The sequence below is a fragment of the Heptranchias perlo genome, chromosome 24 (genome assembly GCF_035084215.1).
Source record: "Heptranchias perlo isolate sHepPer1 chromosome 24, sHepPer1.hap1, whole genome shotgun sequence".
NCBI classification, from domain to species: domain Eukaryota; kingdom Metazoa; phylum Chordata; class Chondrichthyes; order Hexanchiformes; family Hexanchidae; genus Heptranchias; species Heptranchias perlo.
This window is the reverse complement of record NC_090348.1, coordinates 33,642,596-33,658,658: the sequence shown is the minus strand read 5'-3', so window position 1 is coordinate 33,658,658 and position 16,063 is coordinate 33,642,596.

Below are 16,063 nucleotides of genomic sequence, written 5' to 3'. Positions count from 1 at the left end.
GTGAATTATCAACTGCATCCTGGAGATAACTGCAAAGGTACTTTTCAAGAGTACACAAGGCAGTGTGATATGTGTTCATTGCAAATGTCTGCTGTTTTCTTCCATTTAACAAACAGCAATAGGATCCCCATTGAGCGGTAGCCCCGCTGTCTCCAAATGAACCTGTGTATACAGCTGGCCACAGCTGAGTGGTCGGGGTGCTTCAAAGCTCCTTAGATTGCCACGATCATGCTGTGGCATATGATAAGTTTCCCAGCAAATTTTGGCTTTGGATCGGGGCGAACAATAGTCTTACTTATTGCGATCATCACCAATAACGTCATTGCAGCAAATTCCGGGCCAATAATGCCTTCATGAAAAGGCCTTTTGTAAAAGGGGTGAACAGCTGTATGGGATTTTGTCATCACGCTGAAGATAGATGCTTTTTACTGCAACTCACATCTTTGCTATGTACGTTGTGTGCTGGAAAACAAACAAACAAGGCTTGTGAAGCACTTTTTCATGAACGTAGTGCCCTTTAAGAATCATCACACTTGCTCCAGAAATTCTTTTAGTAATGTCGATAACAAACTTTTTTTAACTGGAAAGTACAATGAAAAAGTCAATTATGTAGAAATTAAATTGTTTATGGAAATAAATAATTATTCTGACGCTGTGAGTACTAAGGACTCAATTTTAAGCTATTTTCAGTTGTTAAGATTTAGTTATCTCCCAACAAACAATGATGGCGCATGTTCAGGTGAGATATTTGAGTTGACGGTAGTGCTTGGTTTATAATGGCAATTTTAGCTTGATAATCTAATTCAATTTGTGTACTATTATCAACTTGCTTAAGTTTTGGAGTGCCTTGATTTTTGAAATATTGTCAACAACTTTTAATGAGTTTCTGATAATTTTTAAGATTTCCGAGAGACCTACTTGATATAAAACAGAAAGGCCTTGAAATGACTGTGAAAATATTAGCATACATATGCAATTCCCTTATATGCTACTTTAATGGAGGCATTAACCCTGGGTTAAACAGATTAACGCTTCCATTAAAATAGCAAAGAAATTGCATATGAACATATTGAGCATTCATGCTTGAATATGTGCAGATTGTAATTTCAAGGCTGAAATGTTTAGATAATCCTGTTTGGTCTGGTTAGGTAGAGCTGTTTATTTCCGGTTCATTTTTTTTCTCAGGTTGTGTACTAGAGGTGAAGAGGAAAATAAATAGTTTCATCCCACTGTCACGTTCCTGATATTTCTATAGTACGTGTACCATCATCAAATGAGATTGACACAGGGCCAGTATTTAGCCAACTGTGCGGCAGATCATTTGCCTCATTACACATTGTCCATTGGAAGAAGCAGGTTTAATCATCATGGCATGCGCTCTCCCTAATTTTATCTTCTCCCGTGTTTTTCATACAAGAAAATTCAAGAGTCCAGTCATCATTTTTAAAAAATCTCCCAATCTTGGCACATTTCCCAATTTTAGCATTATATAATATTCTTTTTAATTGCAAATAATTCTAGTTTCAAACAAATTTCCTTTGAGTTGAAAATGTTTTCCATCACAGTGGAGGGGGTGAGGCACATGAATGATGTCCTCATATACCAAGGTGACAATGTTTGTAGTACAAACTCATGGAAGCAATATGTTGACTAAAGGAAACTGGGGAAAAGATAAGGAAACTTTACCTAGGAAAGAATAAATGGTTAATGAACACAGTTTCCCCGCCTTGGGCTGGCAAAACAATGGTTGCAGTATGAGCTTGCATTGGTACTGCTGATTTACTACCCCAAAAGACCTTGCTACAGTGTGGAATTCCCAGCCTTGTGATACTATCTTTGGCAAATCAGGAATTCCAACTTGCACTATCCCGAAGCAACAGCATGAGCTGGGAACTGGAGTTGGATGAGCAGCAAGGAGTGCTTCAGGGAAGTAGACTGCCTCTGTGATCTTAGCAAAGGGAGAAATGGTGCCTCTGTGAAGGGACGAGGATGCCTGTTCAAGTAGCTATTGGAGAGTGATGGTCATGGTCTGCTGATTATGGATGAATCCAAATGTCATTCATTAAGCATGTTTTTGCCTCCCCCAGGAATGTACATGGCAGTGTCTAAAGGTATGTGTGTGTGGAGTGGGGGGGGTTTAAATATTTGCAAGGATTGTGTACAGTTCTAATTTTTTTGCTTTCTGTGAACATTTTTCGGAGAACAAAATGGGAAACAACATGTACTGCAGGCCTTACCCATGCCTTTACATAGAAGGGGCAGCCACCCACTAAAGTGGGCAAGGCCAGGAATGTAAGGGATGAAATTCCTCTATTAAATAAAACTGGGGAATAACAGTTTTCCTATGTGATTAACAATATGCTAACAAAATCACAGCTTTGAAAAGTGCACTTGCTGAGAATATGATTCTGAGAGCAGGATTGAGAAACCCTGGCTAGCTCCCATTTTTCATTTAAAATAGGGATATCACCCTTTAAATTTTTTTAAGTTATCACCGAGACAGGACCAGGTAATTGAATTTCCTGAATGCGTAGACAGTGAGAATATGGTTTGTTCGGGACACTAACTCAAAACTCTAATTACTTACCATTTTCCTAGGAATCTTGGAGAAGTAATTTTTCTGTATGAATTCAGACAATTTTTCTAATGATTGACATTTCGCTTACCTCATGTACCCTCTCATCCAGCTCCCTTCCTCCCCACTGTCATGGAAAGGGATCTCTGGAATAAATGCATATTTTGACTCGGATCTGTTTTTAGACTATTTAATTAGATGTTTTTATTTGTATTTATGGAATATTCTGTATTATAGTTTTATTTATTATTCCCATTTAGTTCAGTTAAAGTCACACTTGTGCTCTGTACAGTTCTGGGGAAATTCACCATTCAAAAGGTATCTTAGCATTAGAATGTCATTTTATAATTGCCAAGGATTTCTCATGTTTGTTTTTAATCTTAAAGGATGTGCCTTAAGCGCTGTTCAATAACATGCAGATATTTTAAGGGTATGACACTAGGTCAATTCTATTTTGCCTAATTACCTCAGCCTGGAGGCATGTGCTGCATAATTTCATATGTCTGGTCCATTAGCGCTGTAAGTCATTTTTGAAAGCACTGTAGCTATCCTTAATAGTTGAACTAGGGCCAAAAGTCTACCAAGGCTGTTACTAATAATATCATATTAAGCACTTGGATGTGACAGGTAACAGATTCTCTCCTTAATCCTGGAAAATAAATAGATTTAAACATAATTATTTTATATTTCAACTTTTTTTCACGAAGAATTGGACATTGATGTTGCTTCTTCAAAATATATTTTCCAATCACTGTGTACAGTTTACTGCAACATTTTCCTAGTTTGGACACAGACAGACAGCATCCTAAGCTTAGATCAGTAGGGCAGGCAAGATGGTCTCCAGGGTTTTGCTGACAGTACATGTCACACTAAACCCAAAAGAACAATCACTAATGCACCATGCTATCATTCTGGCCTGGTGCCAACGTAGTTTAAATTCATGAGGAATTAGACAATGTTATGGTTTACACTCTTTTAGCCAGGAACTGGATTGCGAAGGACTTCTCAAGTGTATTTCACAGGAGATCCTTATTCCTTCATCCCATCTGTCTAGAGTTGGAAATTGATAGTTTACTTTGCAAATAATGCTGAAAGGAGTTTGCCATTCATCATAATTAAGAACAAAAGAAAGACTGGGATGAAAAAAAGGCTATTTGGTCCATGAAGCCTATTCCTACAGACCAGGCTCAATTGGTTCCATTATGGACTCTATCCAACCCTTTCAAGAAAATATTCTGCAATGTTTCCCGACACTCTTTAAAGGTAAATCCAATTGACTTTACATTCTGTAGTATTTATCCTAGGCCCTTCCATGATCCCTGCAGCTAAAAGACCACCATGGACTGCACATATTCAATAATTTTATCTGTGTTTATCCTTCTAATTTTCAAATTTTTTTGCCAACCACATTCACCTAGCCATCTTTTAAAAGTGCAAATTGAAACTGTATTTGCCACACCAGCTACAAGTCTATTGTACACCTCTATTACTATGTGAGGACAAAAATCTTTCTAATCTGAAGTTTTGAGTCCTAGAATACTCCCTTGTGTATGGGTATCAGACGATGACCCAAATGGGTTTGGCTGTGTTGATCCTGTCCCCCTCTCCAAGGTGAATACTCAATTTCTAGACTCACACGTGAGAAATAGTAACTTTGATGAAGTAACTGCCTGTTGCTAGTGCTCCAGAACAATACTTTCAGGACTGGAGCAAATTGAAAAAAACAGCTTCAAAATTAATATTGACATTTACTTAACAGTTTATTATGCACCGACTTATATTTGATGTCAACATTTCCTTTTAAATTTCAAATTGTATTCAATACAGCAGGTGAGTAGATCACTGGATTCTTGGAGATGCTGTTTTGAAAGGTCTGACTTCAATATTTGCACAAATGTTCAATTCAAGTTTTCAATAAATTTGGTATTACAATCTGCAAAGGTGCATGGTGATCACCAGTCAAATTATATGTTAATTATTGGAAACTCTGTATTTAAAATGCAGTTGATGCGAGGTGGAGGGGGAGAGTTGTGTGGACACTTTGACCCAGGAGGCAGTCACATCTCTTGGGTTAGGTAGTGGTTTAGATTTGGTCAATGGTCAGGGACAGGATGATGTGACTGCAAGTCAGGCAGGTCTGAGGACCCAGGATGCAGTGATGGAGGAGCCTCAGCCTTTGACCTTGTCCAACAGGTACGAGGTTCTTTCTGCCTGTATGGATGAGATCAAAGACTGCAGCAAGGATGAGCAAACTGACCACGGCACCACGGTACAGGTGGCTATTCAAGTGGGGGGAGTAAAAAGGAATGTGGTGTTGGTAGGGGATAGTATCGTCAGGGGGATAGATACTGTTCTCTGCAGCCATGATCGGGAGCACTGTAGGCTGTGTTGCCTGCCTGGTGCCAGGGTTAAGGACATCTCCTCGCGACTGGAAAAGAGCTTGGAGCATGAGGGGAAGGATCCAGTTGTCATGGTCTACATAGGAACCAATGACATAGGTAGAACTAGGAATGAGGTTCTGCTGAGGGAGTTTGAGGAGCTAGGGACCGAATTAAAATACAGAACCTCAAAGGTAATAATCTCTGGATTATTACCTGAGCCACTCGCAAATTGGCATAGGGACAAACAGATTAGATGGTTAAATGAGTGACTGAATGAGTGGTGTGGGAAGCAGGGATTTCAATTCATGGGGCACTGGTACCAGTACTGGGGAAAGAGGAAGCTGTTCTGTTGGGAGGGGCTCCACTTAAACCGGGTTGGAACCAGTGTCCTGGCGAATCAAATAACTATGGCAGTAGATAGGGCTTTAAACTAATAAGAGGAGGGGAGGGTTCAAGTAAAGGTAATTTTATCAGTCTAAAAAGAAAAGTCAAGGCTGTAGAGCAGAGTAGCGATTTGGGTAAAAACAAGCAGTGTGTGTCAGGAAGGGACAGAGAGTTTAACAAGGGTAACAGGGCATTAGTGACTAAGGTCACATCGGGGAAAAAAGTGTTAAAATTAAAGGCGCTGTGTCTGAATGCACAAAGCATTCATAACAAGATAGAGAATTAATGGCACAAATAAAGGGGTTTGATCTAGTAGCCATTACTGAGATGTGGTTGCAGGGTGACCAAGGTTAGGAACTAAATATTCCAGGTCACTTGACTTTTAGAAAAGATAGGCAAAATGGAAAGTGGGGGGTGGGGTGCGGGGTGTAGTCCTGATAATAAAGGATGAGATAAAGGCAGTTGTGAGAAAGGATCTTAGCTCAGAAAATCAGGATGTAGAATCAGTATGGGTAAAGCTAAGAAATAACAAGGGGCAGAAAACACTGGTGGGAGTAGCTTACAGGCCCTTTAACAGTAGTTATGGGCCCGATATTAGGAGGGAGACAGGTTGCCAGTGGTGGTTGACTGGGCGCGTGGGTAACCCACCCAGTAAAATCGATGGGTTCCCCACGAGATTGTAAGTAAATTGAAGCCAATTACCTTGGCTTCCGGGCTTTGCGCTGGAAAGCTGCGCAGCGGGCGGACTGCGCACCCGCATCATGGGCTGTCAGCTGGAGCAGCCCTATTTAAAGGGGCAGTCCTCCACTGACTGATGCTGCAGAAAGGAGCCAAAATTACAGCATGGAGCAGCTCAGGGGGGAGGCTGCTCCCAGGTTTAATGATGCCTCACTCCAGGTCCTACTGGATGGGGTGAGGAGGAGGGGGAGGACAGAGATCTTCTCCCCAGTCGACGGGAGGAAGTGGCCTGCCTCTGCCACCACGAAAACCTGGCTCGAGGTGGCAGAGGAGGTCACCTGCACCACCCACATATCACACACCTGCATACAATGCAGGAGGCGCTCCAATGACCTCAGTAGGTCAGCCGAAGTGAGTACACTTACTCATTCCCCTACACTCCATCTGCCACATCACCGCTCCCACCCCACATCTCCTTCTGCACTGCCAACACTACTCTATCACATCACCCCTCACACCCACTCAAAGCTCATCCTTATCTTACCTGCACTTACTCACCTCGCCAGTACTCATCCCACCACTACCATTCAACCCAATCCTCATACAGTGTCATGGCTCTATCTCATACTCACCCTCTCATGCATCTCTTCCATGGTCAACCTCACCCAACCTGCCACTACCTGTGCTGCAGCCAAAGGGCATGCATCACATAAGTGTAGTAGGAAGCGTAAGGCAAACGTGTCATGAGCATGAAGGGGATGCACAAGCGTGTTTGAGGGTTTGTCATAGTTTTTACTTATATTTAATTTCTGATCAACTCACATTACATATTATATTGTCACCATTACTGCCATGTATTGGCCTCCTTGACTGGCTTGTGCAATAATGCCCTTTCATGAGGTTCTCCATGAACACCCTTGATGCCACCCATTGGGTAACCCTACAGTTGGTGTATGTGTAGTTGCACGACTACTTTGTGCAGGTGCCTGTTGCGTAGCACTGTGTTGTGTAGCTCCACGTGGCGAAGGTGGACCCCATGCCTGGCGAGGCTGGTGATGTTGCTCGTCCTCCATTGGAGTGAAGAATGCAGCAATGGACCCCCCCCCAATCCTGATGGTGTGAGTGCGAGGAGGGGGTCCACAAAGTAGGAAAATGTGTTTGGACAGCAGAGTTTAGGGTGTGATTTAATAATTTGGAGTGTGGAGACAACGGTGTGGCAGGCAAAACTTTGTCTGAGGTGACAGACTGCCCTGCTGCAATGAATGAAGGTTTACCCCGCACCTGTTAAATGGACCTTTGCAGCTGCCACTGGCCGCTGGCTGCAACACGTCTGTTTAAACAGAGAGTGTTTCCCCCAGCTCTGGGTAGTCCAAAATCCGAATCCTCTTAAAATCTCCAACTAATGAGGTCTGTAAACGACCTCAAGTACCCAGATAATGAACTTAAGTGGAATCCCGTCGGCTTTGATTGCCGGTAGGAGTCCCGCATGCGGGGGCTGCGCGCGCACCGATTTGCGTCATTGGTATGAAGTGGGCTGGTTGGAGCCGGGCTCCGGATCCGCTCCAGGACTCCCCAATTTTAGGAGCCCCCCCCCCACCACTGCCACGAACGCACCCGCTTGGCCATCCGAAAATTGACCCCATAGTGTTGGACAAAGTATAAATCAGGAAATTAGAGGAGCATGTAACAAGGGTAATGAAATAATCATGGGGGACTTTAATCTTCATATAGATTGGGCAAACCAAATTGGCAAAAGTAGTTTGGAGGGTGAGTACATGGAATGCATCTGAGACAGTTTTCTAGAACAATTTGTCGAGGAAGCAACGAGGGAACAGGCTATTTTAGATGTAGTATTGTGTAATGAGACAGGATTAATTAGTAATCTTATAATAAAGGATTCTATGGGGAAGAGTGATCATAATATGATAGAATTTCATATTGAGTTTGAGAGTGATGTAGTTAAGTCCGAAACTAGGCTCTTAAATTTAAACAAGGCCAATTATTTAGGTGTGAGGGGCAAGTTGGCTAAGGTTGATTGGGAAATTAGATTAAAGGATATGATGGTAAATAAGCAACGGCAAACATTTAAAGAAATAATTCATAATTCCCAGCGAATATACATACCCTTGAGGAATAAATACTCCACAGATAAAGTGATCCAACTGTGGCTAACTAGAAAAGTTAAGGATAGTATTAGATTAAAAGAAGAGACTTACAATGTTACCAAAAAGAGCAGTCAGCCTGAGGATTGGGAGGGTTTTATAATCAGCAAAGGATAACCAAGAAATTGATAAAGAGGAAGAAAATTGAATATGAGATTAAACTAGCAAGAAATGTAAAAACAGATTGTAAGAGCTTCTACAAGTATATAAAAAGGAAAAGATTAGCGAAAGTAAATGTGGGTCCCTTAGAGGCAGAGACAGGAGAAATTATAATGGGAAATAATTGGTAGGTTGTAACTAGTGGGGTGCTGCAGGGATTAATGCTTGGGCCTCAGCTATTTACAATCTATATTAATGACTGAAAAGATTAAATAGATGAATGAAAAGATGAAGGGACTGAGTGTTATGTATCCAAGTTCGCTGACGATACAAAGCTAGGTGGGAAAGTAATCTGTGAGGAAAACGCAAAGGGAGACAGGTTAAGTGAGTGGGCAAAAAGGTGGCAGATGGAGTATAATGTGGGAAATGTGAAGCTATTCACTTTGGTAGGAAAAATAGAAAAACAGAATATTTTTTAAATAGTGAGGAACTATTAAATGTTGGTGTTCAGAGGGATTTGGATTTGCTTGTGCACGAAACACAGAACGTTAACATGCAGATACAGCAAGCAATTAGGAAGGCAAATGGTATGTTGGCCTTTATTGCAAGGGGTTTGGAGTACCAGAGTCAGGAAGTCTTGCTGCAATTGTACAGGGCTTTGGTGAGACTACACCTGTAGTAATGTGTGCAGTTTTGGTCTCCTTACCTAAGGAGGGATATACTTGCCATGGAAACTGTGCAATGAAGGTTCACTAGATTGATTCCTGGGATGAGAGGGTTGTCGTATGAGGAAAGATTGAGCAGAATGGGCCTATACTCTCGGGAGTTTAGATGAATGAGAGGTGATCTCATTGAAACATATAAGATTCTGAGGGGGTTTGACAGGGTAGATGCTGAGAGGATGTTTCCCAGGCTGGAGAGTCTAGAACTAAGGGATATAGTCTCAGGATAATGGGTTGGACATTTAGGACTGAGATGAAGAGGAATTTCTTCACTCAGAGGGTTGTGGATCTTTTGAATTCTCTACCCCAGAAAGCTGTGGATGCTCAGTCGTTGAGTATATTCAAGACAGAGATCAATAGATTTTTGGACTCTAAGGGAATCAAGGGATATGGGGATAGGGTGGGAAAATGGAGTTGAGGTCGAAGTTCAGCCATGATCTTATTGAATGGTGGAGCAGTCTCGAGGGGCCATATGGCCTACTCCTGCTCCTATTTCTTATGTTCTTATGTGGCTGCAGATCATCCCATATGGGTTACAAAAGTGAAGTTGTAGAAAATTAAATGAAAGTAATTTTAAAGAAGCTAGGCCATGAAGAAAATGAAGGCATCTTTTGTGTCTGATTTAAAAAGAAGCTTCCTTTAGGATTGAGGAATCTGATCTGGTTGTCTGTTGCCCAAAAAATCAATGTCATCTTCACTAGTCCAAGGGAAGTAGATAATTTAACAGAAAATGGGAGAACTTGGAGTGGCAGGACAAAGACACCTCGATCTGCTGTAGTGAAATGCCTGGTCTCATACTTGTACACTCCCATTGTCAATCCCTGATCACTTTGTTTCATTCACTACCTCATGTTCCTGTATAATGATCTTTGACATAGCAATGGATTTAGTGGTAATATGCCAATCTCAGAGGACAAACGAATAAAAAAAATATTATTTCTGTGCCTATCAGTAGCATTCCCTGAATCTCTCTCAGGTTGAAAGAGGAAAAGCAATGCGTTTCTGAGGTTTATGAAGTGGGTGAGTGGGGGCACTCAGAGGCACATAGTGAGAACTCGGGTGCATATGCAGTAGGGATTGAGATAAGGTGTGAGGAGCATGAAGGACTAAAGTGAAGGTGAGTGCAGTGGAATCAGAGGCATAGAGTGAAGTTGAGTCCTTACTAAATCCACTGCTTTCTCTAACAAGGGGTTTGAATGTTCCCTTTTTTTCTATTACTACAAGAATATCTGCTTTTTACTCTGTATATTTTTCCTTGCATTTATGTACAATTAATGTAAAACTGGTAAACTGTTAATAACTAAAGGAAAGGTGGGATAATAAGTGACTGGTCGGAACTCCAATGTGCTGTGGCCAAGAGGAGTGTGGGTTTGCGCCCATGATTTCCCATGTGATGCCTGACTGAACTCTACTATGATTTGTATAGGGGGCAGTGAGCAGGGGGCAGATAGCTTTGCATGGGGAGGGGATGGGGCTAGATATTGGTGAGCCGGTCACCTTGGACTAATGATTACAAAGATTCGACAGCCGTTAATGCCGACAGTCCAATGGAAGTCATAAGTTAGACAGTAGCTGGATGTATTTGTATTCATTTATAAAGTTCATGCCAATATTTGTTATGCAGGGTTCTCAATTGTATATCTTATGCCAGCCTGCTTCTTTTTTATAATATTGTTAATTGATCATATTCTGGTAGCTATCTTTTAACCCTGTTGAAAAAGTGCAATTCATTTTGAAATGCTGCAGAAAAGTTTACATGGAACGATCTGTGTCGAAGAACACAGAGCCTATTATATATGACAGCAATGAATTGCTATGCAAAATTGACCTGTTCTTTCTGTGTGGGTCCTGTCTACCGCATTTAATGAATGGTTCAGCTGTCATTGCAACACTCAGTGGGAGGTAACTGTGCTCAGAAAATTGCAGCCATACAGCCAATGAATTTACCTCAAAAATGAGCTGAACAATTTCAAGAAAATTCAATTTCACTTGCATTTCTTCTTCATGTTTGCAAAGGTTTTAATAGATAATACAAAATTCAAGATTTTAAACTGTGTTGAACATGTTACATTTATAGGGTCCATAAACCTTTCCTCTAAGAAGCACTTAAATATAATGTAAGGAGTCGTACAACACCAGGTTATAGTCCAACAGCTTTATTTGAAATCACAAGCTTTCGGAGCTTTTCTCCTTCGTCAGGTGAGTGCAGGGTTCCATAAAGGCACAGCATATATAGTCAGAGAACAATGCCTGGTGAATACAGATAATCTTTCCAACTGCCCGTTATCACACCTCGGCAGAGAGATAGTCACAGCAATCAAAGGAGTGGATGGTGTTCAGACAGGTTAGTCAGGGAAACCTTACATCCAAGAATACTGAATACACAAAGGGTCAGATAACAAAGACAGAGAGAGAGAGAGAACCGAAAGGCAGAGAGAGAGAATGACCAGTTGTATTAAAAACAGATAACTTTTTTCGCTGGTGGGGTTACATGTAGCGTGACATGAACCCAAGATCCCGGTTGAGGCCGTCCTCATGGGTGCGGAACTTGGCTATCAATTTCTGCTCGACGATTTTGCGTTGTCGTGTGACTCGAAGGCCGCCTTGGAGAACGCTTACCCGAAGATCAGAGGCTGAATGTCCTTGACTGCTGAATGTAATGAAACAACGGATGTCACAATAATGGTAAATGCTTATTCAATTTTAAATGATGTCTGTATAACCCGTCTTACTCATCAAGCTCCAAACCATAACGCTGCATCTTAATGCATAGGTCTATTAATGATAATCTCCCTATTAATGATTATTTTACAGGGACACACTCTGGAAGACACTTGACTACAAACTTAATCAATTACCGTTGAAAGTTGAAATGCCAGCAACTTGAACGCACAGTAATATTTTATTTTGATAGAATTTGTCAAGTCAAGCAATAAGAAAGTTAATTATTTTGATTAAATTTTGCAGCAAAATTTGGATTCAAGTCATGTGTATAGATTGCTTCCCTTTTTATGCTTTAAGTTAAAATCTAAAAGGGCTCCCCATTTGGTTTAGCACATTTATCCAGTGAGTAGCTGAACCATGCAAATCAGGAACACCCAAAACTGCGCTGACTTCGCTCATCTCAGATGGGACAATGGTACGTGTGCTACAGTTGGCCTTAGCACCTCTATTAGGAGGGGGAAATTGGTCAGGGTTTCCCTGAATGACAACATTAGCGTGAAGAACTTGACAAACAGAAAAGAAAGAAAGAACTTGCATTTATATAGCACCTTTCACGACCTTGGGATGTCCCATTACAGCCAATTAAGTATTTTTGAAGTTTAGTTACCGAGACATGTGTATGGTGCATTTTTAAATATATAAATGTTGCTAACTATATTGTATGATAAATTTAATTAAAAGGACAGTAATACGGGTAATATAATGTGAACTGCCTTTTATATATTTTGTGAATTACTTGGCACAAAGCAAGTCAACTTCTATATGCACATGGTAAAGAAAGAAGAGTGCTGAATATAAAGCTATGGCACAAGTACATCAAACATTCTAGAAAATGAAAGTGCAGGACACAGTGTAAGTCAGAGGATGTGCTGTTTCATACCGGCATTATATGATTTTAAATATATTATTCGTCCTATGTTTTTTTAAAAAAAATTAAAGAAAAGGAAGTTGATTTTATCATTGGAGAAGTTGGGGTTTCATATTTGGCACCACTGTAAATCCTTCATGTCAGTCCATTGGAAAACTGGGAAAAGCTGGCATAATATCTCAATGATGCTTAGAATGGAAAACTGTATTCAGTTGCTAGATTCATGGAGGACTTCGCATCCAGAGATCACTGATGCAGAGGAGTCATTGGCAGATCTACTTTCCACGGAGACTTTGGAAGCAGTTAGTGAATATAAAGCAAATCAATTATTGATCTCTCATAATTGTATCAGGCTGTCAGACATCCACAAGATGTCAAACAAGAAGGATGTTTGCTGGTCAGGGTAAATTCTTGCATTTGACCGAGGAGCAGTGCCTTCATAGGTTTCACTTTGCAAAGGAAGCCATCAATGGAACAGAGAATGATTACAAAGTAAGAGGGAAAGATTGCAATGTAATAGAGAAGGATTGACAAATGAGATAGAGTAGCAGTACATAATCTTATAAATGCAGATCAAATTGATTTAATTTACAATTTGTTTCAATTCTGCTTCTGATGTACTCTCAGATGTATTTAAACAGGGAAATCAAGGTAGAGGAGTAATATGGAGCCGAGAAACAACACCTAACCATGAAAGTACCATGTTATGTTTAATCTTGAGTAGCACTACAGGATAGAATGTATTGTATTCAACATCTGCCTCCAAATCTTTCTTTCAAAATATCAGCTATATCAGTTCAATTGTGATTAGAATTTCCAATATAAAATGGAATTGGGAAGAGTGAGTTTTCATTCCATACAGTTGCAAGTGATGAATTTATATTGACTTTTGAAGGTAAAAATTTGTGCTGCCTTTTTAGTTCACATTCAAATTGTATTTGGCACTAAGACAGCTCTTTTTTTAGCAGTGAATATATAGTTAGGGGATTTCCATGAAGAGGTTAGGTAATCACTTCTGGAGTAAAGGAAATACAGTTGGTTTTGCATAATGAGGGTTATTGTGATAACTTCTGTGCTTATAATAGCAGCAATTAAAATTATTTAATATTTTAAATAAAAAGTGAATAAATGTAAAAAATATATTTTATTGAAGTTTGAATAAATTACATTGTGGCATTGTTCCTTAAGAGTTAACTAGCCAAACTCACCAATATAGATACAAATCACATTTCATGGCAAGTTATCATGGGGTAGATTTTAACTGGCGGGAAGCCCAGTCCATTTCGAGGGCTGAACCTTATTAACATATTGACACGGGCTGTGGGTGCCAAAAGGGCATCCCAATGCAGCTCGCCAGCTATCGGTGGGCACAATATCGGGCAGCCCAGAGGCCGATCTTTTGTCACTTTTAGCACTTATCTTTTCGAGCTCCTACTGCTGTACTGCTGGGTTTTACTGAACGGAGCGTTCTCGGTGGATGCTCTGCCCAGTAAGCAGTTAGAATGGCACCTGGGTCCCATGTATGTCATACACCTCCAATTTGTATAAATGAATGAGGCTCTTACCTGATTCAGGCAAGTGTCTTGACTGCTCAACTGAAGACCCGGGAAAAATGGCAGCAGAATGGGACCACCTCCATTTTAACTTTTTCATACAAAGGGTTGTTGAAATCTGTAACTCTCCAAATTGGGACAATTGGAGCTTTCAAGACTGAGAGCGATAGATTTTTGTTAGGTATGGGTATCAAGCGATATGGAGCTAAGGTGCATAAATGGAGTTGAGGTGCAGATCAGCCATGATCTAATTGAATGGCAGAGCAGGCTCAAAGGTCTGAATGGCTTACTCCAGTTCCTATGTTTCCTATGTTAGCTCCACTACTGCCCTGTTTCCACCAGTCGGAGGGAGTTAAACTCTCCCCCATGTCTGTTCTAGATAATAAAATCTGGTTATGTTATTTATTCCCCTGTAAATGCAATGAAATAAATCCTGATATCACTGCAGCTCAACTCACAATGGCATCTCTGTTCAAATCATTCATTCATCCATCAGTGCCTGCAATCTTCCTTGGTCTGTATGGTTCAGTACCACACCAGGCTGTACGGTTATCCACTACTGGAGGAGCTCGTTAATTTTTAAACTTAATTGCTGTGAAAATCCGTGGGCCAGAACATCTCTCTGTGAGTGCTGAGAGGCATCTGCCATGAACCTCCACCACGATTTAAATGCCTTCAGTGGACTAGAAGCAAAGAGGCCAGAAATCCTAGCAAAGAAGTGTTGGACTGTGGGAATTGTTGAAAGAAACATGCAGGTACCACAGCAGCTTCCTTACAAAAGGGGGACCCTTGAAAGATTAATAGTTCCAGATCTTTGGGGTTCCAGATCTTTGGGGGTCCAGGCTTGGTTCATGGCCGAGACCCTCAGGTTGGCTCCACAACCACCAGTGGGTTGACTGCATGCCTAGTCTAACCAGCGTACCTGTGCCATCCATACACTGGGTCTCAAAGAAGGCCCAAGTGCACGGGACGTTCTATGTTTCGAGCCTCTGTCCCTGGCCCCATCTCCTTACATTGATTGCCTTGGGTGCAATACCGGAACCTGGTGAATCTGGGTCCTGGTCCAGTTTTCGGCCATTGTAGTAGATTCCTTCTGGAGTTACAATGAGAATCTGGCAAAACGAGATTTTTCATTTTGCTGTTAGGAATGATCAGTAACATGGTTGTGTTACTAATTCCAAATTGAATTTCATCTTAGAAGTTATAAAGTTGAATTCTAAAATAAACCTTGTAAAGTTATGTTCTAACCATTTACCAGGACAATGATGTACCTTTAACAGATTACATCTGCACCTTTACTTTGCGACAAGGGGAAAATGTTATTCAGCTGATGGAATGCAATTGTGATAGTGAACAAAATTTAATCACCAAATTTATATCATGGAAAATTCAAAATCCATTTTAATGGATTATTCTTGTATCAACATTGCTCAGGGCTCTTCGGGTCAGGAATCATACAATAAGATATTTTTCATAGACCAGCCCTATCAGCCCTCCATATTTTATGCAGGTAATAGATGAAGTAGAGTGGGAGGAGGCTTGTGTGAAGCATAAGCACCAACATAGACAAGTTGGGCTGAATGGCCTGTTTCTGTGCTGTAAATTCTATGTAATGTAATCAGTGGTAGTAAAAAAAATAGCATTGTATCACTGTGGCTGACTGCTGTGCTTAAAATGACAAGAAACAGATGGTATTGGTGCTTACTTGCCACAGCCCCACTGACTACAGAACAGCCGGTCTTCCTAACTGTATGAACATCGACTATTAAACCATTTAAAACCCTTCAAGATACTCAAGTGCATTAAGGACCATATGATTTGATTTAACACTTATGCCACTTAAATTTCATCATCAGCAATTTACATGATACTCTGTCTGCCTGGTGGATATGCCAACCCATTGGTGAGCTGTGGTAT